Source organism: Falco punctatus (genome assembly GCF_963210335.1).
Source record: "Falco punctatus genome assembly, chromosome: 7".
In the NCBI taxonomy this organism is placed as follows: domain Eukaryota; kingdom Metazoa; phylum Chordata; class Aves; order Falconiformes; family Falconidae; genus Falco; species Falco punctatus.
In genome coordinates this window covers 17,412,125-17,437,070 of record NC_137587.1, presented here as the reverse complement: position 1 = coordinate 17,437,070, position 24,946 = coordinate 17,412,125, and the positions used below count along the sequence as shown (strand labels likewise).

At 38.7% G+C, this 24,946-nt stretch overlaps 1 long non-coding RNA gene across 1 annotated transcript in view; it reads right to left on the bottom strand.

Moving 5' to 3' along the window:
- Positions 1 to 24,946, bottom strand: part of LOC308066872 — a 151,057-nt gene that overhangs the window by 72,900 nt on the left and 53,211 nt on the right. The window contains exon 3 of the long non-coding RNA XR_013929349.1: positions 1 to 24,946. This exon is cut by the window's left edge and continues 72,900 nt beyond it; it is cut by the window's right edge and continues 48,468 nt beyond it. This is a non-coding gene — a long non-coding RNA (uncharacterized lncRNA).

Sequence of the window (24,946 nt, the reverse complement as noted above, 5' to 3'; positions counted from 1 at the left end):
GAAGCTAAAGGTGCCTTCTGCTGCCGGCAAAGGGTAGCTCCATGGGGGTTGTGACTTCAGGGAAGCTCTAGCAGCTTCTGCCCCCCAGTCTCAATGAAAGGATGTTTGAAGTTTTGGTCGCTGTAGCACACAGTTCCCAGCACCTGCTGCGTGCTGGTACAGTTCAGTGGGTGAGATCTCAACTCAGAGCGCTGGGAAGATGCAGATCTCCAGGTCGATGCAGATCTCCAGCTCTGGAGAGGCTTAGGGCCTTCCACAGAGGCTGGGGAAGGGAGAGACGGTGTCCTTGCCTGCAAGAGGTGTACATTAGTGATGTGTTTCTTGCTAAGTAAAGGAGCTGTGGAAGGAGGTCAACAGACAGTAAATACAGTGTCAGAGATGTAGCAAAAGGAACTGGTCAGATTTTCTCTGACACCCTGGAAGTACAAGATTGTCAATCCCCAACCTGTACCGCAGGAGCAACAGGCACAGTCTGCCCTTACTAGACTGGGAAGCGGAGTGCTGTGATAGCAAATATCACAGCACTCTCAAAACTATCAAGCTACAACAAGGTCTTTTACCACCTCATACCAGCATACTCTTCATACAGTCCCTCTGCTGCCTTCTCCTCATCCGCCCACCCCCATACAGGGCATAGCTTCTCTCTCCTCTTTCTTCTTCCTTGGCTGCTCTCTCTTCATTGGCTCGCAACCACTTAACTTAATCAGCCACACCTGCACCTTATCTACATCTGCCAACCCGACACCCCTGAAGCCAGCCCACAGTTGTATATTATCGATGCTAATTAACCCAGTTTCATCCCTCTACAGGCAAACACTGGAAGTCTGTGACTTCTGGCACCAGGGCAAGGGTCCCACCCCATCTGTAATTACAGAATAGCTTTCATGCCCAGGTAGCAGACAAGGGGCTGGGAGCAATGTCCAACAAAGGGTCAGAGCCTGCAGGGCCTGAGCCACACAGCAGTACTAGGGGAAAGCCACTGAGTGATGGAGTTGGAAGAGTCCCTGATACAGGGGATGAAGTCCCTGTCCTCCTACCTGACCTGCTGTCTAGAGAGGCTTGCTGCTTGCCAGGGGCTCAGAAGCGGGATGTTACAGAGACTGCTGAAGCTCATCCTGGGCTATATCCTCTGCTGCTTTTCCACATGGGCATTAACTGTATAATGGGCTCTATAGCCATGTGTCAAAACCACTGGGGCCCAGGTAGCTGCTCCTCAATCCTGCCAGGAAGGGTGAAGAGCTTCAGGAGAAGTGAGCATATTATGTAAAATCAACAACAGGTTGTTCAGGTGTTGTTGACAGCAGGGATTTGGCTTTTACAACTGTCAGAACCCTCTTTGAGGATTGAGAACTACTAGGAAGAGATGGGACCACCTGCCGAAGTGGGGCAAAAGCATCCTTGCTAGCACGCTGGCCAATGACCAGTCAGGTGTAGGAGGCTTGCATGGATGAACTCGGAGCTCATGATAAAATTGGAATGCAGAAAGATGCCATATAAGAGGTGGAACCAAGGACAGGAGAAATATACAGACCCTGAGCACAGAGGTATAGTATTAGGGAAGTGAAAGCCCACTTGTAGTGAGGAATGCAAAGGGGAGCAAGAAAAGCTTCTTCAAGTTCAACAGCTGCAAAAGGAAGACTAGGGGAAAAAATGGTCTTGCTGCTGGATGGGGTAGGGGACCTGACAACAACGGACATGAAAAAAGCAGATGTACTCAGTGCTTTCTCGGCTCCTCTCTTTACCTGGAACACCAAGTCATGGAATTCTGGCTAAATGAAGACTCCTTTGTAAAGGATGGTCAGGCTGTGGAACACTTCAACAAGCTGGATGTACATAAGTCTGTGGATTCTGATGGGGTGCACCCAAGAGTGCTAAGGGAGCTGACTGATATAATTGCAAGGCCACTCTTCATTATCTTTGAAAGACCACGGCAATTGTGGAAGTTCCTGAGGACTGGAAGGGAGAAAATGCCACTCCCATATACACTCCCATAAACACCATATACAAGAAAGGTAAGGAGGATCCAGGGAACTACAGGCTGATCAGCCTTGCCTTAGTCCATGGGAAGGTCATGGAGCAAATCACATGGAAGCTTTTGCCAAACATATTGAGAACAAGAAGACTGGGAGTAGTCAGCATGGATTTTTGAAGGGGAGCTGATGCTTGACCAACCTAATAGCCTTATACAATAAGATGACTTGCTCAATGAATGAGCAGACTGGTGAATGTTGTTTATCTCAGCTCTAATGCAGCTTTTGACATTGTTTCCCATAACATCCTCATTGACTGACTGAAGTGGCCATTGAGGTGGATTGAAAGCTGGCTTTATGGCTGGGTTGAAGGGATGTGATCAGCATTACAAAGGGTAGCTGGAGGACAGTCACTAGTGGCATACCCCAGGGGTCAGTACTGGAGCCCATACTGCATAAAATCTTCATTAATGACCTGAGTGATGGGGCAGAAGTGCTCAGATCTTGAGCAAGTTTGCAGCTGAGAAGTGACTGACAGGCCAGAGTGGTGTGCTGCTCTTCAGAGGAATCCCAAGAGACTAGAGAAAAATGGGCTGCCAGGAACCTTGTGAAGTTTAGCAGTGGGAAGTGAGAAGTTCTGCTCCTAGGCAAGAATAGCCTCAAGTGCTAGTACAAGCAGGGGGACAACCAGCTGGAAAGCAGCTCTCCAGAAAACACCCTGGAGGTCCTGGTGAACAACAAGATGACCATGAGCCAGCAATGCATTCTTGTGACAAGGAAGGCCAACAGCATGCTGGGCTGTATCAGGAAAAGCTTTGTCAGCAAGTTGATGGAGATGATCCTTGCCCTTTACTTGGCATTGGTGAGAAATCTGGAGTGCTGTGTCCAGTTCTGGGCTCCCCAGTACAAACAAGACATGGACATGCTGAAGCAAGTTCAGTGAAGGGCCAGAAAGATATAAAGGGGTAGAAGCATCTGATATATGTCAAGGCAGCTAGGACTGTTTAGCCTGGAGAAGTGAAAGTCAGGGCATGGGGGAGCAGGCAGGTTTTATCAGTGTGTATAAATGCTTGATGAAGGGGGAATTAAGAAGATGGAGCCATACTCTTCTCAACCGTATCCCGTGAAAGGACAAGAGGCAAGGCAATGGGCAAAAACCAAAATAAAAGATACTCTACTTAGACACATTTACTGTGAGGATGGTCAACCACCAGGGCAGATTGCCTGGAGAAGTCATGGAGTCTCCATCCTTGAATACTTTCAAAGCACAATTTGACAAGGCCCTCAGCAACCTGCTGTAACTGACTCAGCTTTCAGCAGAGGGGTTAGACTCCATGATTTCCAATCCTCAACTGTTCTGTCGTCCGGGTGTGAAGCACCTACCACTTCCTTTAAAGTGAGTTGATGTCTTTCACAATGACAGTTTTTGCTCTGTAGTGGGGTCACAGCTGGGAAGGCCATCATGTCTTTCACTAACCCTATCCAATTTGCTGTTGGTTGGGGTCAGTATTGCCTGCTGTTGTAGCCTCAGATGGTTATCAGCATCTTACTAAATGAAAGAAACCCTCAGAACTGAAACAGCCGTCTTAAGCTGTCTTTTTCTTGATTTAAATTCTCCCAGTTTTTATAAATGGAGGAAATCTACCTTAACATTTTTATACTTTTTATAAATTTCCAGCAGATGGTAAGAGTGGGTGTGTGTTTGATAAAAACCACATAATCTATTTGAGAACAGTGCTAAAAGAATAGTGTTGCAAACACCTAAAAGCCTTAGGTTAAGTAATCTTACTCTTAAAATGATCATATGGGTGTTTTATTGGTTGAAGAGTTGAATGTTTAAGCTAGAAGAGTGACATTATCATCATTAAAATTATTTTATTTAAATGTAACAAGCAGTACCATGTTGAATGGGATTTGAATATTTCATGAAGCCCTGTTTTATTGAGGGAGATATTCTAGTTATCACCTAAACATTAATAATTTGAAGAACAGAAGATTATCCATTGTCTTATTACCAATGATTTGAGTAAACTCCCCGATCGGCACTAAAGATGTAGCTGTAATAACAGCCTAGAGCTGGGAGTGATTTGACCCTCCCTGTATTAGTTATCCAGCTGAAAAAAAAAAAAAAAAAAAAAGATCTTTTTGAACAAAGGCTTGAAAACATCTTTTTATTCTTGATGTTACCTTAATTATCTGGTTGGTAATTAATTTTATACCAATTTTATATCAATTTCATTTTGATTTGTATAGATGCAAGGATATTTCCTTATTTATTTCAGCCAAGCAAGCAGTATAAAATTGGTAATGTATGTTTGAAGTGACTTCCCCAGACACAAGAGTTCAGAACTTGAGGTGCTTAGAGGTAACTGAAGTCAGCCATGCACTGCATGTCATGTGGTCCGTAAAACTGTTCCCCATCACCTTCATATAAGAGCTGAGGTTCACCTTCCATCATGAGCACAATGAACAGATTATTCAAAGGGTCCACAAGTCTTATACACTGTTGGTCTTCCAAGCTTTTGAGTTGCCAAAGTAATTGGAACCCTGTATCTTCATTCACTTCCTTGCATAAACTTGTCAGCAATTAGGTTGTACGGACGTGGGTAGAAAAGAAGTGCTGGAGACATAAGTTCAAAGCCAAGAAGCGCAGGAGGTAGCAAGTGGAATCTGTGAAATACATATTTTGTAGTGTCCAGCAGAGAAGAGGACATTTGAATAAGTTATCCAATATTTTCCCATTCTAGTTCTATCAAACTCATAATATAAAATCTACAGTTAGGATTCATAGAAGGCTTCTTTCAACAGGCATTTCTTTGTACTTTATAAACAATTAATTCAGAAAAGAATGTCAAGGGACCAAGCCTTAACTGCTATTGCTTGGTGGTAGCTTAGTGTTCTGAGCTCTGTGTGTGTCAGGGGAAGTGATACGAGTAGTATCCTCAGTAAATTACTTGACAGCAAAACCAGAGAACACTGTGGGACAGAGGGAGGGAGGCTTTTTCCTTCTTTAATTGAAGGGATCAGATCCTTGCTAGCCCATTAAGTCAATAAAGCTACTCTCATAAACAGCAGCTTAAAATGTTGGCTTTTGCCTTTGTGATGTATCTTCTTATTCTGTAGTGAGACATGTACTAAGAAAAGGCTTGGAAAAGGTTGGCTGAGTTGACTCAAGAAATTGGAAAGCGACATGGGAAAAAAAAAAACCTCAAAAATAAGAATAGCAAGCACACTGAGAAGGGTTTTCATCGAAAAAACTGAGCAGATGATAAGAGATTGAGGAGTGGGCCTTGGCTAGAGCCAAGGAAAAACTTAAGGATGAGGAACTGAGGTATACCCAAAATACAAGCTAAAGTGAGTGGAAGGCTTTGTAAAGGAATTGACGTGCTCAGAGTGAAGATTTTTTTTACAGAGTAAAATTACTTTCCGATTTCAGCTGCTGGGGTTTTTTTCTCTTGAAGTGTTTTGCTACGGTATGCTTATTTGCTGACTGTTACAGATTTAAGGTTGTGTTTCTTTCTACTGTGTCCCTCCATCCATCAGTCAAGCAGTAGCAGTTGTGAGACAGAACCTGGTAGAGGGAGGAAAAAAAAGCAGTTTCCTCTTAGACAGCAGAAGGGGCAGCAAGAGGGGCACAGAACAGATGAGAAAACAGCCAACTCATTTACAGATTTTCTCATTTGAGGTTCTTGATACAAAAACATTCCTGGTTCTGATGTGCAGACTGAGGCTTGTCTATATATTTATAAAATTAAGTGAAGTGCAAATCACACTAGAAGATTTATGCTAACGGTGTTTCTAAAACACACCAAAATGAGTAGAATGTATCACCAACTGCTTCTTGCAAGTATACTTCTTCTACAGAAACATTTTTAATAGTTAAGCAATTAAAATAAAACAATGGTTCAGTAGCTGAACCTAAGACTTCTGGATCCAGTACTGTTCCTTGCCACAGACTCCCTCTGTGACCTTAGTTAGCTGCCTTCTTCCCCAGTTCTCACAGAGATAACAGAGACATCTAATTCAAAAACAGTGTTGCTGAAAACTCCTGCCTCACTGCTTCTTAACCCTCAAGGTGCCTGCAGCACATGAGCATGTTACTTTCTAGCTTTAAAGGTTCTGTGGGTGCCTACGTTTGTGATTTCATGGTGTTTCCAAAAGTAATATGACTGAGCAGCTTGTCACTGATCTTGTATTTAAGCCTAGCTGGAAAACAGAAACTAGAGGGTCATCCACCTAAGATGACTGGAAGGCTCCCTCTGGTTCTGAGAGTGCATCTGGTATGCAGACAGAAGAGCAATCCCCACCAAATGCAGCTGCAGCTGCTATTTTAAAACAGAGAGAGGACATGCCCCCTTTATACAATAGTCCAGTGGTGAAGGCTCTTGTCAGGACGTGTGAAACATAGATGTAGTTTCTTTCTCTTCCTGAGGGAATTCAGCTTCTCATTTCCCACCTCTCAAGAGTCATTTAATCTCCTGGCTAGAGCTTATTTTGGGTGGGAACATTCTTCACCTCTTCTGCTGAAGCAGTGCTGCCGTGCAGAAAAAATTCCAGAGCCACTGCCTGTGGAAGACAAGAAGGATGCCTAACTCCCACGTACACTTTAGGAAATCCCATTCGCGATTCTGGAGCATACTGTGGGAAGCAAATCTCTCAGCATTAAGGGGGGGGGGGGGGGGGGGGCGATGACAATTTTGGCTTTCTAAGTCCCATATTGAACCTGCTTCAATTGTACTTTGCCTAAAAGAGCCGTCGCGCAGATAAGTAAACTGAGAGTTCAGATACTGACGTAGCGAATGCAGCATAAGTATTTTGAACAGAATGTGCACGTATGTGTTTGAATTTTATGATTCATGCTACAAAATTATGAATATGCATGGAAAAGTAAGTTACTGTTTATAAGACTTGCAATACCAATAAAAAGATACATTCATTAATAAAACATTTTTTTTGGGGGGGGTGGGTGTGGTGAAGTGGATTTGACATTTTTAATAGAAAAAGGAAAGTTGTATTTTCATTTAACCAGAACATTTTACAACAGAAGAAATTTGGATTAGCTATCGACAGAGTGTCACCTGATAAAATGTGTGGTGAAGTTTGAACAGCAGATGTCTCACCCAGGGACGCTTCCCTGAGGAAACAGCAGGAACCTCCTGTACACTCACTTTGCCTGGCATTCATCTCCCGACCAGCTGCCAATTTTAAACTATAGCAAGTCTCTCAGTTTATAGTCCTTTCAAGCTAAAATCTGTTACATTTGGGGAAAAATAGCAATACTTATGTAAATCAATAATTGCATTGTATGTAATACAGTAAATCCATAACATGCCTAGAGTGACACTAACAACATCATGCGCGGGTGTGCTATCAAGCAACATGGACAAAGTGATTCATATGCATTAGAGTCTGAATATGTCTTGTTCAAGTACTCATTTTGTTTGGCACAAACAGCCCTCTTTTTGCAACCCAGGAATAAATATCGCTTTGTTTCATCACTTTTTTTTTTTTTTCTTCAATGGAACTATTTGCTAAGGATAAATCCTATCCTCCATTCACATCACAGTTCTGCCTACAGTTTAAATATCCTACACAATGATGATTACAGATGCCTGCTATCTTTCACTCTGAACTGCAGAGCACTGGTCAAGCAGCCATGCAGAAGTTGGTGAAAATCTAGTTTCTTCATTTGAATGAGATTTTCAAAATTAGAGGCAGATCTGAGATAATAATAGAAAAGAAAATATTGCATGTTTGTGGAAGTCACCATGAAAAGAGGCTTAAATTAACTACCCCTTCATACTATATGTTTGCCTCCTGCTTTTTTGCCTCATTGGTGCAAGGTTTTGGTCCTATGTGTCACAAAATGTTCCAGTGTTGAATACAGACACAATTTTTATGGCTTGCTTTGATGTTTCTCTGGATAAATCAAAACTTAAAATATTCTTGTATTATTTTAAGTGAAATCATGTGTAAGATGGCAGCTTGATCATCCGAGGGAACTGAGAAATCTGAGAGCCAAGACAGGTGCAGGTATAGCCGATTGTTACAGCTGCTTTGTGATGTATACTCAAGCACTTCCCACTGTCAAACAGAAATAGGATTTCCAAATATTCTTTCCACAGGCGTGTGTAAGATTTTAGCCCTCAGTAATAGAAGTCTGACCCAGAGCAGATTGAAACTGGCAGTGCCAATATGCAGGTTCTACCGTTACATACGGATATTATCATTCCTATGAGCTTCCCAAGATAGAAAGACAACCTAAAGGAATCAAAATTAGTAATGTACACATTTGACACCATTTTATAAGAACGTAAGGAAACAGTGCTAAATAAGAGAGGGATTTGGTCATATCATTTCTGAAGAAACCACAACTCAAATAGCACTTTCATACTGGAGACTGAAAAAAGAAACGGGATGCCCATTTCACTCCATTTGTAATTTGGGTCCCTTTGAGTAGTCTCACGCTTAATCAAAATCTAGAGCCTGGGCTCTGATTTCTAGTTCCCTGTTTCTGGAAGACTCACATTTTTTTCCTTTCTTTTTATTTGAAATACGAGAAAGATCTCTACCACCCTTAGAATTGTGAGGAACCTATGACTCTCAACCACTCAAAACTTTCAGTTCTCCAGCTTTGAAGCCTTGCAATATTGCTGCCATTTTGTTGGTAAAATGTTGAGTTAGATACCCTTTAAGTTTAGCTTTACTGCTTTCCATTTAAGCAAGACTTCACTGAAGAGCAAAATTCACAGAATCTCTTCATCTTTCCACGTTCACTAGCAGCACATATGGTCTTATCAGACCATTTCTATTTGTAGTGATGTCCGTTAAGTTTAGTACCTGTTTTCCAAATAATCTGAATACATTCTTTATTGCTATTGTAATTTTTATTTTCAGTTAAGGTAATTAATTTGTATCTGTTAAATAACGAATAGAATATTCATGGCAAAATTTAAAAACTAGCCTTTATGATAAAACATTTGTTTGTAAAAAAAATGCAAGAAAAGCACCAGCAACTTTTTCAAATATTGATTATGGATAACATTTTAAAGCCGATTCATGCTCCTAATTCCCATTAATGTCAAAAATTCAGATTGTTGCCTAGGAAATTTTTACCCTCTGTCCAATATGTAGAAGTGAGAAGACTATGTTTTGCTATAGCCACAGCAATTTCTTGTCCAGCAGAACCGTTCAGATGGAAGGCTGTGGTGAATATGACTTGCTTGACTTGATTATAGTGCTAATATTTTCTTTCTGCAAGGCATTGCACATCTATTTTCTTTTTTTAAAAAATTCTTCAGTCTGCACTGATGAAGTGGAGCAGAGTCAAGACAGGTTTGAACTGTGTTTCTTCCTTGGTTGAGTTTCATCCTTTTTCTTAATTAAGTCTTAGAAATGCTAAGGGAATTACATCCAATGATTTAGTAGCTGGACCCCTGCCCTTCACTACTTGTGTAAAAGCACTGCTGAAATCTGTCTCCTGTTTTGCTGGAGATATTTGAGAGGTAATGTTGGAGTAAGTTTGGTCACATTTTGGTAATAAAGGTGTCTCTGATTCCTGCCATGCTGTTTTAAGCATGGATTTTGTTACAGTTATGGGATAGCTATGATTGATGATCTCTTAGTGATAGGTACAGACAGTGTTCATGCTGTCTTTGTTAAATCTAGCTTTTTCTGTCTCTAACCACAGGGTTCTGCTTATTAGCATGATTTAACTTGCCTTTACAGGAAAATTTCTTTCCTCTCAGAAGTATGAAAGGAATATTTTTCTTCTCAAGGACCATGACATGTAGCCTTCTATTAGGCTTCACCTTGCTTCATCCTCAACATATGAAATCATTTAGAATAGAACTACTGAATGTCTGGCATTCCCCTTCTATTTCTATATTTCACCCAAAGTATATTGTTTTAGATAGAAAATTACAAAGTTGTCCATTTGGCCAGAATCTCTGGTGTCATTGTCTGGGCAAGGGATATTTGCAGTGGATGTGTCCAGTGTCCCAGAGTCCTTGACAAATTCCCATAGTTCACATAATATCATTTTGGTACAGTGTACCCACTGTACACGCACTGTAGGAAAATGTCTACACTGGGAAGATTGCCTTGACTCTATCACCCATATATGAGCCATTCATGCAGTACTTTGGTGGCAGATATTCCATGTCCAAGATGCAGCAAGATGCAGCCTCCTTGCACAGCAGCTGTGTAGTATATAAATGTATATATCTGACCAGGAAAGCTTAGAAAAATATCACAGGATCTTGGACATGTTTTGCAGGAGATTTGGATATGCACATTCCCTTTTAATTTAGATAGTATGTTTCGCTACTTTTCGTTTTTCTGACCAAGGAAGAAAATCTGAGGTAAATATAGTGAGTTCAGCCCAGTGAAGACGGAAGTGAGATTGGAAAGCAGAGCAATGAATAAGACTAACAGGTAGTCCACTGAGCACACTTCTAGTGGGGTCTGTTAGTTAAGTGTGCGAGTTATAGTTGGGCTTCTCTTCTAACTAATTAAGTCAAACTCATGTCTTTCCATAGCTCTTTGGAGTCTTAATGTAAATGTAGTTTGCTTTACTTAGTTTGGCAGCATAATTTTTATATATACTGGGAGATTATGAGGAAACGTGGCATCTGTGAACACACTGTTACTGTTGAGACTGAGGACTGTAAATGTTCTACAAAAGTTTTTGCTCCCACCTCAATCTCCTGAAGTGGATTAAAGGCTGAATGACATCCTTCCCACCCCTGCCCTGCTTTGCAAGAGCAATGGGAAAATGTTCTGGTTTGCAGTTTTCTATCACTTTTCCTATAATTACTTGTTTCACACATGAAAATATGTTCGCTGCTTTTATTTGCCCTGGAGGCTGTCTTTTAATACATTTATCTATTGAGATTATTTATTTTTACACATCACTACAGAAGAGTCACTCTGAGTGCCATATTTTCTAATATCAAAAATTTGTATGCTTTGGGTATCCAATATTTTCACATCAACAAGTAATTTATTTCAGTAGAGACAGAGCTACAGAATATATCTCAGTTTCTATGTTTGCTTTTTGATATACTGATATGTATTAAAAGTACATGGTAGCTCTGAGCATGAGTGGATGACTTACATATGTCTATTTATATTCCATTACTGACCAAAGAATAGAAGGCAAACTTCAGTGAATTAGATGGAACCTATTAAATACGATTATCATGAGCATTTTTTCTAGTGAGGGTTAAAAATCATTTGACTTAAAGCTCCTTTCCATTGTCTGTACTTTATTCCTCAGGATATAAATCCATTTTGTAATTACTCCCTTCTTCTTATCTCAGAAACTTTGCCTGACACACCATTCCATATGTTTATGATTCTCTGAATGAAAAAGTGTTCCCTGACAACCATTCAGATTTTTTTCCTTTAATTTCCATTTATACCTTATTGTCTTATAATGTTCAACTGAAAATATATGTTGCAATATTGTGTGACATTATCTGTATTACTTAAGATTTTATGTAGCCATACATCAACCAAACATCAGATAAATCTCATGCTTCTCCTTTTTTCCCTACATCTTCCCTTCCAGAGCTGCATAGGTAGTAGATTCAATTAAGTCTCTATGACAAGTTGACTTTAAGCATTTCTTACAAACCTAGGACAGAATACATCTGCAATTTTGTTTCAGTCACTTTGAAAAGTGAACTTTATATATAGACTTTGCTAAGCCTTCTTTGCAATTGGAAAAAGTAGGAAAAAAAATTTTAATATTTGCACTCAGCACTACGCAGTATTGTTTACAGAACTTCATAGATTTACTGGCATCTGCAAATTGAGGGAATAATCTGGCAGCACACTGAATAAGAGCTTCAGGACTGGAACACTATATAATGTTACCTGACTAATTTGCTGGACTTGCTAATAAATAACTAAGTTACACAAGAAAGGTATTCAGAAGATTTGTAATCCTGCAATAATGGCTTCTAAATAGTTAAGATTACACTGAGAGATGAGAACCTTTTTCCCCTATATGCCATATACCAGCAGGGGACAAAATCAATCTTGTGAAGGCTCTGATTACTTGTGCTGCAAGTTTCTTGTCAGCAGATTCAAAATGTGCAGTGGAATGAATCTTCTGCAAGGTAGAGGTGCTGTCTATCAGCTGGGCATCTTTCCTCCCCTCTCTCCCTCCACCTTAACTTCCTGTGGAATATGTGGTTGTGATAAATTAGAAGAAGAGAAAATACAAGATGCTTCAGCACAACCATTTTAATCCTCTACTGTCAATGCAGAGGGAAGGTGACACCAATTTTAGTGCCTTCCAGGTGAAAAATGTACCCTTGAAGTGAGAATGTGAGGAAGTTAAGGAACAAACGAAGGAATCACTTTTGTCTAAAGCATAATGCAACTTGAGTGTATACAAAAATGCTGTGTTCAAAGGATGGGGTTTAAATCCATTAAGGACTGTGATTTAGTCTGTAAAAAAGACAGTGAATAAAGTTCAAGCTGAAGTACAGCAAGTATTAGAAATGGTCTGAAAAAAACCTGAGAGCTAATGCAAGCATTTTGGGAGGCTGAAAATCCAAATCATGATATGAACAGAATGTCAGAGTCAACCTTTACCCTTTCAGTAATCCAAACTAAATCCATATCTGGTCTTTGCCAAACTTTTGGGGTTCTATAGTATAAACGTTTTGGCCGGTTCTGTCTGAATTTTGATCAACAGAACCTTAAAAAAAGTCCTTTGTATTTTTTAATGAAACTTAAATTACTCATGGCAAGCTAAAAATGAATTTTGCTGTTTTGAAAGGGCAAAACACATCATGCATTTTAACCAAGTTTTCTCTCAGTACTATAGAAAAGGAACTTGTACCATCTTGCTGTTTTGGTGAGGAGGAGTGTCAGTTTTGCTGCTTAGAGGTCTAATAGCCAGGTCCAATTTGCAACATGTGGAATTACTGCTTCCTTCTCCCCATCTGTAGTAGTCTTCAGTAGCCTTGGAAAGGAAGGTTCCAAATAAATGTTCCCATAGTAATGCATCCTGGAGAACCTGAAAAAAAGATCACAAAATTGGGAACTAAGGATCATTTAAAAGCTACTGCTGCTGCAGAATTGTGCTATTCAGCACCTAACATCTTGCACGGTCTGTGACAGTATTATTTTTATTTAATCTTCCCATAATCACAATCAGCCAGACTGCTGGGCTGGTGAAGAAGTATCATCTTCCCATCCTGTAGATCGGGAAAGGCATAGATGAAATGGTCCCACAAAGATAGAAGTATGGCGTTAATCCTGTTTTCCATTTCCAAATTCTACCCATCCAACCATTTTGTCTCCCAAGATTCTTGCCTCCAGTGTTATTCAAATTTATGAGCCAAAATTGCTAATGTTATAACCAGAGGCCTGAAATTCTGTTTGAAGTCAAAAAGCCAGGAAATGTTTTGTTTTAGCAGGCATGTGGATGAGAGTTTTATTAGTTGTCAGATTAGTTGATATTTTGTTCTGCATACTAATCAAATTCCCAAGGACCTAAATGGCTCCCAGCACTCAGTGCTGACACTGCCCCTCACAATGGCAGACATACAACCCTCAGCAGAAGGAGGCAATCGCTCAGCAGAAAAGTTAATGATTTTCAGAGATCGGCATTGGCAACTTCAACTCCTCTCCTGCAGGACACCCCACAGGAGGGGAAAACAGACCACTGCAACCTTCAGAAGGCTTTGAATTGGCTATTTCATCAATCCTCCAGCTAATGGTCGAGTGCTGTAGGGAGAGGAAGTGAGAATGACTATACTTTTTCATCTTTTCTTGTGATCCTTGGGACGTAGCACTATAGATGCCATTGATTTCAGGCCAAAAAGGTGATCCTGCTGTGTTTGTGCTTCTGTCACCAGCAGCGATATAAATCCACTATTTTCCATGCTGTGGAGTGCTGTCCTCTGCCCCATGCATGCCTGTACCAATTTTCAGTGAAAAATCATATACTAGAAATTACAGTTTATTCAAACAAGCAGTGACTTGCAATGCAATTGCCATCATAGCATATAAGCCTATGAGAGAGTTTTCTGTTCCTCTCCCAACCTCTTACTCTACTCCTGACAGATCTGAGCTGAACTCAGGCATTGCTGTTTGAAGCAGTGCTCATTATCTGAAAGGATGAAAACTCTTATGAATGGCAGCCAGTCATTGAATATGGTATCGTCTCATGCAGGAAACTCAGCTTTCATAAGATGCTTTGTGGGCTTTGGGTTCAAGAGCACTGTTGAAGACCTAGGAGAAATTAAGAGTCGCTTCTTAGTCTCCTCCAGCGATGTCTGCTCTCACCAAAGTCCTGTAGGAGTGCTAGGTGGGAAAAGGCTGGAGGAGCAGAAGCACCACGATCTCTCCAGACATGAAGAGGTGGCGTTCAGGGGCCTGAGCCAACTGCACAGATGAATTTTGAGGCAGTGCTGCTTAGACTGAAGTTGGTTGCCCCTACACATTATAGAGAACAAGTTAGAATAATCCTCTTTACACTACCACCAAAAAAGATGAATAAAAATGAAGACACAGTATAGATTACAGTAAAGGGAGGCTCAAAGTTGGCCATTGCATTTGAATTGCAAAGTAGCAATCAATTAGTTTATCATTAATCAGATAATTTTGGGGATCGTGAATAATAGGAAATGAAAAGAAGAAATAACTAGCGGGATAATTTTCAGGAACCATCTCTCAGCTTTATAAACTAATCCTCCTCTAATGGCCCTTTTTAATGTAATTTATAGGTTCATCATTACCCTTTTTGTATTAGTAATTATTTCTAAAATACCAAAGAACCATCTTTTTTTCAAGGTCCTTCTATGTGCCTGATTTACAGCTAAGCTCATGTTGGACTCTGTCTTTCTGAGGTTTGACATTTCAAAATATTTATAGCTCTTTTACATTAATGCCTTCCTCATGAATCTGAAGGTGACCGTTATTTCTTTCATCTTGTTGTAATTAAATGGATCAACTATAGCTTTATTATTTCCACTATTTATCTGTGCAGCACATTAAAACATTCGGATTAGCAAGTGATATTGAACATTATGTGAATTATAACAAACAAATATTTCCTAAAACATAGGTTACACTTGATGCATTGGCTAAGAAATTGTTCCAAGTGAAAGCACAAAATCTTTAATATTTTATTGATCAGATCTAAACCTTCTGCCCAAAGTGGCAATTAAATTTCAATTAAACTGACTGAAAGCATCATATTAAATTTCAGCACTTTACGAGCTATCAGATAATGCTGCAGGACAAATCTTTAGTATGATCACACTCTTTTCAAATTATATTATCCTGTTCATTCACAATAAAAGTGACAGTTTTAGGTATACTTTCAATATTTCTTGAATATAAACCCTCTAATGAACACATTTTATTGCCTTTAAATCAATTATTATTGGATATTTTAATAAAGTGAATTGAGCACTTTGTTTTACACACTGCTTAGAAGTTATTATATTTTGCAGTCAGCATAGCAAAGAACAGTAACAGTATGACAGAAATATCCAAATACCTAACGTTACGCTATAAATTTAATCAGCTATTTACAATGATGAATATGCTACATTCCATTTCACAACAGCTACTGGTACAACATGTTAATTAATAACTGATTAAATCTTCAGGCTTTGGTTCTCACTTCCTTCAGCACTGTGCTTTGGTAAATGAGATAAGCTTAAGCTGATACAACCAAAATTGCAAGAAGATGCTGAAAGTGCTTTTAAAGTAGTGTCTCATACGAAGACCTCAGTATTTTACTGTTGCCTCTCCCTTTGTTCAAGTGGCTCTGTGTGTGTGTTGAAGTTTAGGTTGTCCAAAATACAGCCAGTTGTGCATAAATTTGCTTAAAGCAGAGGTCATTATCACTCAGCCTCCTTTTAAGTTACACACATACACATATTTAAGTGTAAATAACAACATTAATCAGAATTTTTTCATGAAATACAGATTAGGCATGAGGCAAATCTAACACGTGGCTGTGAGTAGTAAAATTCATTTCAGTTAGCAGGTGTTTGGGCATGTTGAACTGAATATATTTACTGCCTTTTGTAAATAGAAATCTAAATTCTAATTGATGCTAAAAAGTTATTGTGTTCTTATGGATGATTACCTGAAAATAGTAGCAGATGAATTCCCAGGTTGACTTTTACAGTCCTGTATAGTCATGGTGTGGAGGAACCCCTGTACTCTAACCCCCACAAATTCCCTGCTTTGGCAGATGCAGATTTCAGAGGCAAGAGAACCAGGTAACATGGCTGGTTTGGGACAAGGCTTCCTGTGAATTAATCATCTATGTAGTCTCTCACGTAGCATCTTAATTCCTTAAAGCTAACTGTCCTCTAGCTCAGGCTTCAGGAAGAGCAGAATAGCAGGCTAAAAGAAAATGCTTGCAGCAGAGTCGGGTTGCCCCTTGCTGCAAACAAGTCTATCTCCTCTAACAGTCAGGTACCATTACATTCTCTTTCCCTTTTCATACCATGCCAGTTCTTCAAGGAGAAGAAAATGTAATGTTTTGTTGCGTTTGGAGAGAAACAAAAATCAATAAAGGTAAATACCGAGGGAAGAAAAGCACCTTTGTTTAGTGGAATATGGGTTTTATGCTTGAAGTACAGAGTTAAAAATCTGAGATGTGTCTTTTGCTGATACACAACAAAATATTCCAGAGATAGCATTATTTCATATGAATAAGTATATTTTGTTTATTTTTATCAGTAAACACTTTTTTTTTTCATTCTACTGTTCTTTTCCCTTGGGAGCAGAGTGAAGAATTAGGTGTGTAAGGAAACAGGAAAAAGAGGCTTTTGCAAAACAACAAAACTAGAGAAAGCATTCGTTTAAAACCAGTGCTCTTTTTTATTTTTCAATACATGCCATGATAAGAGAAGTCCTGCAGAGGGTCAAACAGTGCTTAAGTAGCTAAGTAAAGGAATTGGCCTCCGGAGCAGGTGTTCATGCTGTCTCAGCAGGCAGGGATAGTATACATTGCATCAAATGCAGTTCGCTCAGCATGTGTTCACACCTCCCCTGACCCCGACACTTCCTGGCTTTGCTACCATGAAAGCCTCATGAGAAAGGAGGTGTGTTTGAAGGGAACGTGGGTGGATCTTTTCAGCAATCAGATGCTCTCGACTGCACAAACAAGTGAGCAGCAGCCATTTTTTAAACCCAGGATCTTCCCCTGCCCTCATTTAAGAAAGGTCCTGACCCAGCTCCCAGCAACACTGCTAACAGGGCTGGCTGTGTGCAGTGAGCACTGCCAGAGTCATATCACACACTGACAGTTCCCAGGCTGCTTCCTAATGTCAGCCTAACCAGTGGATTTTGCGGTATTTCTGAAGGCTCGATCCCCATAAATGATGGGTCTCCTTCTAGGTACGGATAGGGTTCCCCACATGGCGTTGGTAGGCATTCACACACCATACCAGTGGAAGTCAATAGATCCACCCAGGATACTGTTCCAAGTGGTCTGGTTAATCACCCACAGGGAAATAAGTTGGAAATCAGCCTAGGTTTCGGTCATTTGCACCCCGTCAACCTGTATCTGCTGTGGCTAGAAGGACATTTTCTTCTGATTCATCAGCCTTCCTTCAGACCAACCTGCTCCATGTTGATCAGGTGTTTGGTACAGCAAGGGTATGGAATAGGGGAGTTTCGATTGCTGGGAAAAAAACTTTTCCTTTCATGCCACCTGAGCCTTGACTATTTTTTAAAGAGCAGGATTAGGCTCAACATGAGGAAAAGTGATGTAAATGTTGGATAGCTTCTAAATATATTAATCCCTAGACATGGTCCTAAGAATAATTTTAGTTGTATTTTAATGGAACTATTGAGTGATTTTTATCATTGAATTTTATTTGACTGCAGTGGAACTCTGCAGGAAGCCGCTAAGTTTATATGGTAATAGGGAGAGAGAGAAAGGAGGTGAGGGGGGTGGATAGATAGTAAAAGCTCGCCTCAGTTTGAAGGTAGTTTGCATTTTATTCAATCCTTACAATTCATTCTGGTGTGGCTCTGTTGTCTGAGCAAATCTTTTTGAATCTATCATAATAATCAACTTTTACAGATTCTTCAAATACATTTGAAACTGCCACTGAATCAGAAAAGCTGAACTGAAGCCAACTTCACTGTGCTATTCTTGCTCATACCTAGTGATTCGTAATGCCAAGAAAAAAAAACTATTAATTTTGGTCAGCTGTATACATGAGAAGTTACATTTGTTCTCCAGTGTTCATGAAAAAGACTGGCCTGCTGTTGTGGAACATGGAAAACAATCTATCAGGCTTTCAATAAACTGGAGAATATATATGTGGTTCAACCTATCTAAAATGAGATGCAGCACTAGCAATATGGAGAGGCCCGGCAAGGCTAGCAATAAAAGTAGATATACAGTATCTGACATCAGATTGTTTCAAGCTTAATTTCAGTAAAGTAATAAGGTCAGGAAAAGAAACGCTCAGTGATGCACAGATTGATGCTATTAGATAGAAACTATGCCTTGGCATCAAGCAAACACTTTTTTGTCTTGATCTCATGGACAAAGCACAAAAATATTCAGCATAATCCCTACAGATTTATAACCACAAGAATGGACCAAGCTTAGCAGGCTGTGGTCAAGAACAGTACTAAAACTAAGCTAGACACACATTTATTAACAGCACCAGAGGGTATTATATTACTCTGATTTTCCAAAGTGAATATAATATATATTTCCACCAACACACACCAGGGGCTGTTGAAACACTATGGACAGCCATTAACTCCCAAGAGAAGGATGTTTAAAAGTTATCTCATACCACATCTTTGTTTTGTTTTTTATATATCTACCTATAGAATGAGAGCAATGCATACCATAATGAAGGCTAGCTTATTTGGAGATCAAAAATATTTTCATTTTTAAATACTCCAAGAGAAATCATTTTTTGCCCATGTGCATTATGTGTCAACTTTCAGGTATCACTGAGAGGAAACCATCTTGTATCACCATTAACTGAAAAACTAATACCTTTCAGTCTGGCCTGACCAAAAATTACACAAAAAATGTTGGGAACTGGTATTACTTGGACCAATACTTCCAATACTTCAGCAGCTTCCGAGTCTTTTGACCTCTTTTTGCTTTGCCACCAGGAGAGGTAAAGCATAGGTCTGGGGTGAGCTAGGCACAATCTTGCTGTTCTTGTCACTATTTTGCTTGAAAACATAAGTAAGAAAACCAACTCCATTCAGCTGCTGATGAAATATCACATCTAAGGACGCCCTAAAAGTATGTTCTCTTCAACTTAAGAAAGATCCAGTTTGAAAGGTGCAGTCCTGACTGCTGTTCTGATTACCACAGTTAGAGGCTTGTATAGTCCCATTGATTTTACTTGAACTATTTACAATTTTCAGATGAGAAAATCCAGCCATTTTAAACATATGGGATATTTTAAGATAAGAGCTGCAACCTTTTTGCCATCAAAAAAAATATATCTTTGTTTACAGAAATACTGTATCTGATGAAAACTTAGGTAAAAGCATCTGTATTTTTCTCGCATAGTGAAATGATTACTTACAAATTAACAACCTTGTTATTAATAGCTACATCCTAAAGCCATTTTTGGAGGGGGGAACATTACACTATCCTCTATTTATATCCCATGTGTCTGTCCTCTGTCATTCTGTTTCTCTTTAATCTTGTTTGAGTGTACGGCTCACTCGTCCTTATTTTATTGACTCAATCACAGGCACACTGTCACTTTTTATAAAACGGTCACTGCAGAATCACATCAAGCAAATTCTTGATTCTGCAGTCAGTAATTTAGTGCCTTTATGGAATTGCAATTTCAGGGCTCACTGCTTGTTTTTCTAAAATGTACTTTAGGAATTAGTTACTCCAGCCACAAATCAGTTGAATTTATGCACAGTTGTAATACAGTTTATGGCCTCATGGTACATTGCTTCAAAAACAGCAGATGTGAAATTATGATAAATATAATGAGTGTTTTTTTGCCTGATCTACTGAGGTAGAGAAGGATCTGGAGCGTGTTTACCTATCCCATACAGTACATTTAATGTCTTAGTCAGGACTCCTGACAAAAGCTGATTAATGTCCTCATCTCTTTTATTAAAGATAAGAGTAGCACTGCAGTCAGGAGATAGAAAGCACACCATAAATCTTCGTAAAATGAGCAGTCAAATAATCACTCATCAGAAATAAAATCTACATACATTAACACTAACACTCAGCCTACCGTGCACACGGCCATAAAAAAAAAAAAAAAAAAAAAAAAAAAAAAAAGATAGAACAGACGGATTTCCGGAAGTTTTAATTTCAACTAGTTCTTTAAGTTTAATGTTACAGTTCCCGTAACCTGGATGCAAAAGCTGGCATTTAAAAGCACATGTGAAAGGACCAGATGCCTCGTCATTACATTAAGAGCATGAAGCAGGCAACAATTAAGCGATTCACTGGAAAGACATAATGCTGATCTATGCTAGCAATTAATCACAGAATACATTAGACAATGATGGGTGACCTACAAATTTTTGACAAAATAATTTTTCATCATGTTGGCGATTTCTTAGCCTAATATGCCTGCAAGGCACAGAGTCCAAACCTGTCATTTATTCCATCTCTCCTTGACAGGCGGCAACCTGTCTTCCAGACAAAATGAACATTATCTGTGCTCACTAGACATTTAGTGCAGGGCTTAGCTTATGACTAATGATAATAGGCAGACAGAAATGTTAGAGTCTGAAATAATGTTCTCTTTGTTAAAGAAATTTCTTGAGGTAGAATTTTTTTTCCCAAAGAAGACACATAAAGATAAAAACTGTTTTTATCTGATTTTTAATGCAACCTTAAAAAACAACATCTCATTTTCTCCAAAATAAACAGAAAAAGAGCATGTCTTTTTTTTTTTTTTTTTAACTTGCATCCCGTAAGGATTCATGCTACAAATTGCTCACACAACAGGGATGTGAAGTAAGAGTTTCAACAGATAGAGGATTAATAAACAGATTGCCTTATTAGCCATTGGTTTTAGCTATCTTATTTTTGTCAGTTTTACATAAATGAAGTAGAAGAAAACAATTCATTTTTACATGATAAAAATGTAACCAAAGACTCTGTACCTTATTTTTCAACATCTTTAGAGGTGGATGGAGACTAAATCAAATGTGATAGAAGAGATTTTGGAAATATACAACAATGAAAACTGGTGATTTAGCTACACTGACTTTTAGTCTTCATTAATATACCAGCATTGTACACTTGGGATAGCTGTCCACTGGGAGAATAAAATAATTCACTATTTTTGGTCTTCCCAACCATCCTTAGAATAGCAAGCCCTAGCTAACATGGGACCCAAGTGCCAGGAGCAAAGGAGACAGCAAACAGACTACAGAGTGGCTTCTGTCTGTAGGGTGAAGTTTCAGAAGCAAAGTCTTGATTGAGCACTAATTCAGTTTTCATCACACAAAGACTCCAGTCATGCTGTTTTGTGCTGGGTTCTGTGCAAACACATGCTAAGACACAATCAACATCCCAGAGGATTTAATTGAATGAACTAATCTTTTGCATCTTAGATTCAAGTTGGCCACACATTTGGGGTTTGATTAGATTCACACTGAAGTCTCTGGCAACCTTTACACTGGTAACTGGATAAAACCAGCTGAGAGGACAATTTTTTTTAGTCAGCGGAATTTAAAGGAAAACTGTAGGTTGGCTGTAATGTCAGCGGACTGAAGGTAAGTTTAAATAATACATCATTGCAAAAAATCCCTTCTATAAAAGCTAAATTTGTATAAAGTGTGATGGCAATTTTAATCAGAAGTGCATCCTCTTAAAAAATATTCAGGTTATTTTCTCTGATACAGTTCAACATTACTTATGAATTTGCAAAGGGACATTTCTAAATACTGCAAAATCAGTTGTCTTCACAGAGAACTTCACTATCAGGCTAGAAACAACCCTCCACGTGTGTATTTTGCACTGACATAAAAGGTTTTAATTTTAGCAGGCAAGGATGTACAACAGGACAAAACTTGCTCTGTTTCATACATTGTATTCATTATTCTGGTATTCCAAAGTGTGTGATATAAGTACGTAAGGACAAGAATGTTGTGGCTAATGTTTTGTCTTTGACTAAAATTGCTGTCAGTTTTCTCCTAGAGGTTGACATTTAGATTGTTACTCAAATGGCCAAAAGTTGTACTAATTACATGATGTCTGAAAATTCAGTAAATTGAGTTTCTTTTACTACTTTTAAATCAAATTACAGAGGAAACATATGCAAGGTACTTTGTAATCTTATGGGGGAAAAAAATGGAACCTTTTCTGTATTTTGCGTTAAAATATGTTGACTGAAACAGAATGAGTGAATTACACTTTCACCATTTAAAAGTACCAAAGATTTCCAGCTGAAGTATTAAGGTATGCTAACTGTGAAAGCTTATACTTAAATATCCATCTAACCTTTGGAAAACAAATAACTTTAGCCTTCAGTGGCTTCAAATCCCTCATATTTTCTGAGCATCCATTTCATGTCTTCAAATATTAATAGGAAAAATTTATCAAACAATTTTTTCATGATATGATCTAGTATAATTTATTTTTATTGATTCATCAGTCCCAGCAACAGAAAGAAACAGGCAAAAAGTACCTAAAAATCATTGCAGTATTTATAAAATATTTTTTTATCACTATGAATCCAGTGAGAAATTCTTTTTCTGTTAATGCAAAGTTGAATCAAACTGTTGTCTGTCTCCTGACAGGAAGCAACCAGGACATCTTCATTGAATATCGCCATCTAACAAGCTGAAGCCAAAATCTTCATTGGAGTCTGTCATTAAGGGACTGTCAACATAAAAATATCTTTAATAAAGGCAGTATCCCAGCCTTCATCAATGCTTGTGAATCTATTATAGCCTGACTTGGTAATTTTGCTCTTCCCCCAAAACACATTGATATTTTATGCCGTTATGATCCTTTTAATTTATTCTAGGGGAAGGAAGAGGGGAGGCCTTGTTCAAATGCAAATTTTATTGACATACTTATGTAAGAGTCAGAAAATACTGACAAATGTTATCCACAGCTGCCATAACTGATCTAGTTCAGATATCTATGACACTGTAAGTACTAAGCCTACTCACTAAAGCAATAAAGAAGTATATTATTTAAAGAAATGGTGTGGTCAACTTATAAGTGATAGTCTAAACAGCTTTTAGGCAAATAAAAAGTATCCTTGAGAGTTCATCTATTTGAGTGGTAACACATGACGCATAGCCTTTAGAGATAGTAATTTCCAAGCAAAGGGCTAAATTTTGACCTGGTAAGAATCAGTATAGAAACAGTTTTCTTTTTTCTTGTGGGAGTTACTTGCTTTTTTAATGGTAATCTTAAACAATCTATTTTCTTTTGAAGCAATTATTAAAATCTCCAGCAGTTTTTTGTGTCTTCTTCTTCTACTGCCATTTTGAAAAGTAGAATCATTACTTGACTCTGAATTTCCTGACTACCTCTTCTTCAAAGTCAAGATTTTCCTGACTTTTGTAAAGCTAAAATCTCAACCTTTTAATGCTGTGTAAAACTATAGCCCCCCCTAAAATGTCTATTGAACTTCAGGAAAATAAATTTAGCCCTGAGAATTAATATGGTATTTCTAGAATCTGTACACTTTGATCGATAGATCATTTGGTCTGTCTATCTATCTATCTATCTATCTGTAACATATATAATGCCCACACCTTAGTGTATAATTAGATGTATCTCATCCAGACACCTCTTCATCCCGTTCATTTTTCATTTGGACACCAAAGAGCAATCCTACTTCTCACTTACTGATACTCCATGCTCTCTGGATTACAGCCCACAGGCAACACACTTGCCAGTTGCCAATGCCCATTATGGTTTTCTTTGTCTTGATATGATTCCATAAAACCTATCTCATGGGCTTCCCTGCGCTATGAATGCTTAAACTAATTCACTACCTGAACGGCCTCAAAATCCCAACATATTCTGGATATCTGCTCTCAAGCCAATCATAACGCTACCGTGTGAATGCTCAAGTTTCTGGTGCCATTCACCTAAGAATAGTAGCTTTTGAAGGTTAATATAGATTCATTTCTCATGTAATTACAAAAATTTCTTTGAGAGAAGAAGTGGTGATACAATCTTACTAGCTTTGTGTATTTTGATTATCTGAAAATGAAGTAGAAGATCTGTACTAAATATTAATTTTGAATGCAGACAGAAAGAACAAAAACTAATTTGCTATTACATTTCCTGCTTTTACATCAACACAAAGTAAATTCAATTTTTAATCAAAAGAACAAAATAACCTTTACCCTTCTTAATTACTACACAGAGACAGAATTCTAAGTACTTGGGAATTTTCAGAAAGTGAAAGTAGATTGTCAGTAACTGATGACAATGCTCTAAGCCTCCTTCTCAGTTTGCCAAGATTGCTCTAGCAAAAGAAATAGTCACTACCTATCCTGAATATTAAACCATATAGCCTTGGCCCTATCTAAGTTCTTCTGGTTGAGATTTTCAGAGATATTGAAAGGACATTAGCAAAAAGGTAAAAGGGTACTTGAATTTCAGTGGGATGTTGACACTTCATTCCACCTCTGGCTGTATCACCCCACAGATCAAAACTGATGTTGAAGTTCTAGGTAGAAACTAGGAAGCCACTAAAGCTCAGAAAATTAGGCAAGGAGTTGCACTCCAAGGTGTTCCAGGTGTAAGTTACAATATTTTGCCAACTATTATTTCAAGATAAGATAAAGAGCAGCTTGCTATATGACACACTGCGGAAACCAGTGAAAACATGGAGTGAGTAACCATATCCATACCAGGAAGAAATGCATGTAATCACTCAGACAAGGTGAAGAAAAAGAAATTAAGAATCCCTGGAGAAGACTGCTATTTGACTATAGATCCGCTACCAAGACTACAACAATTCTGCTCTCATGTGAACTGA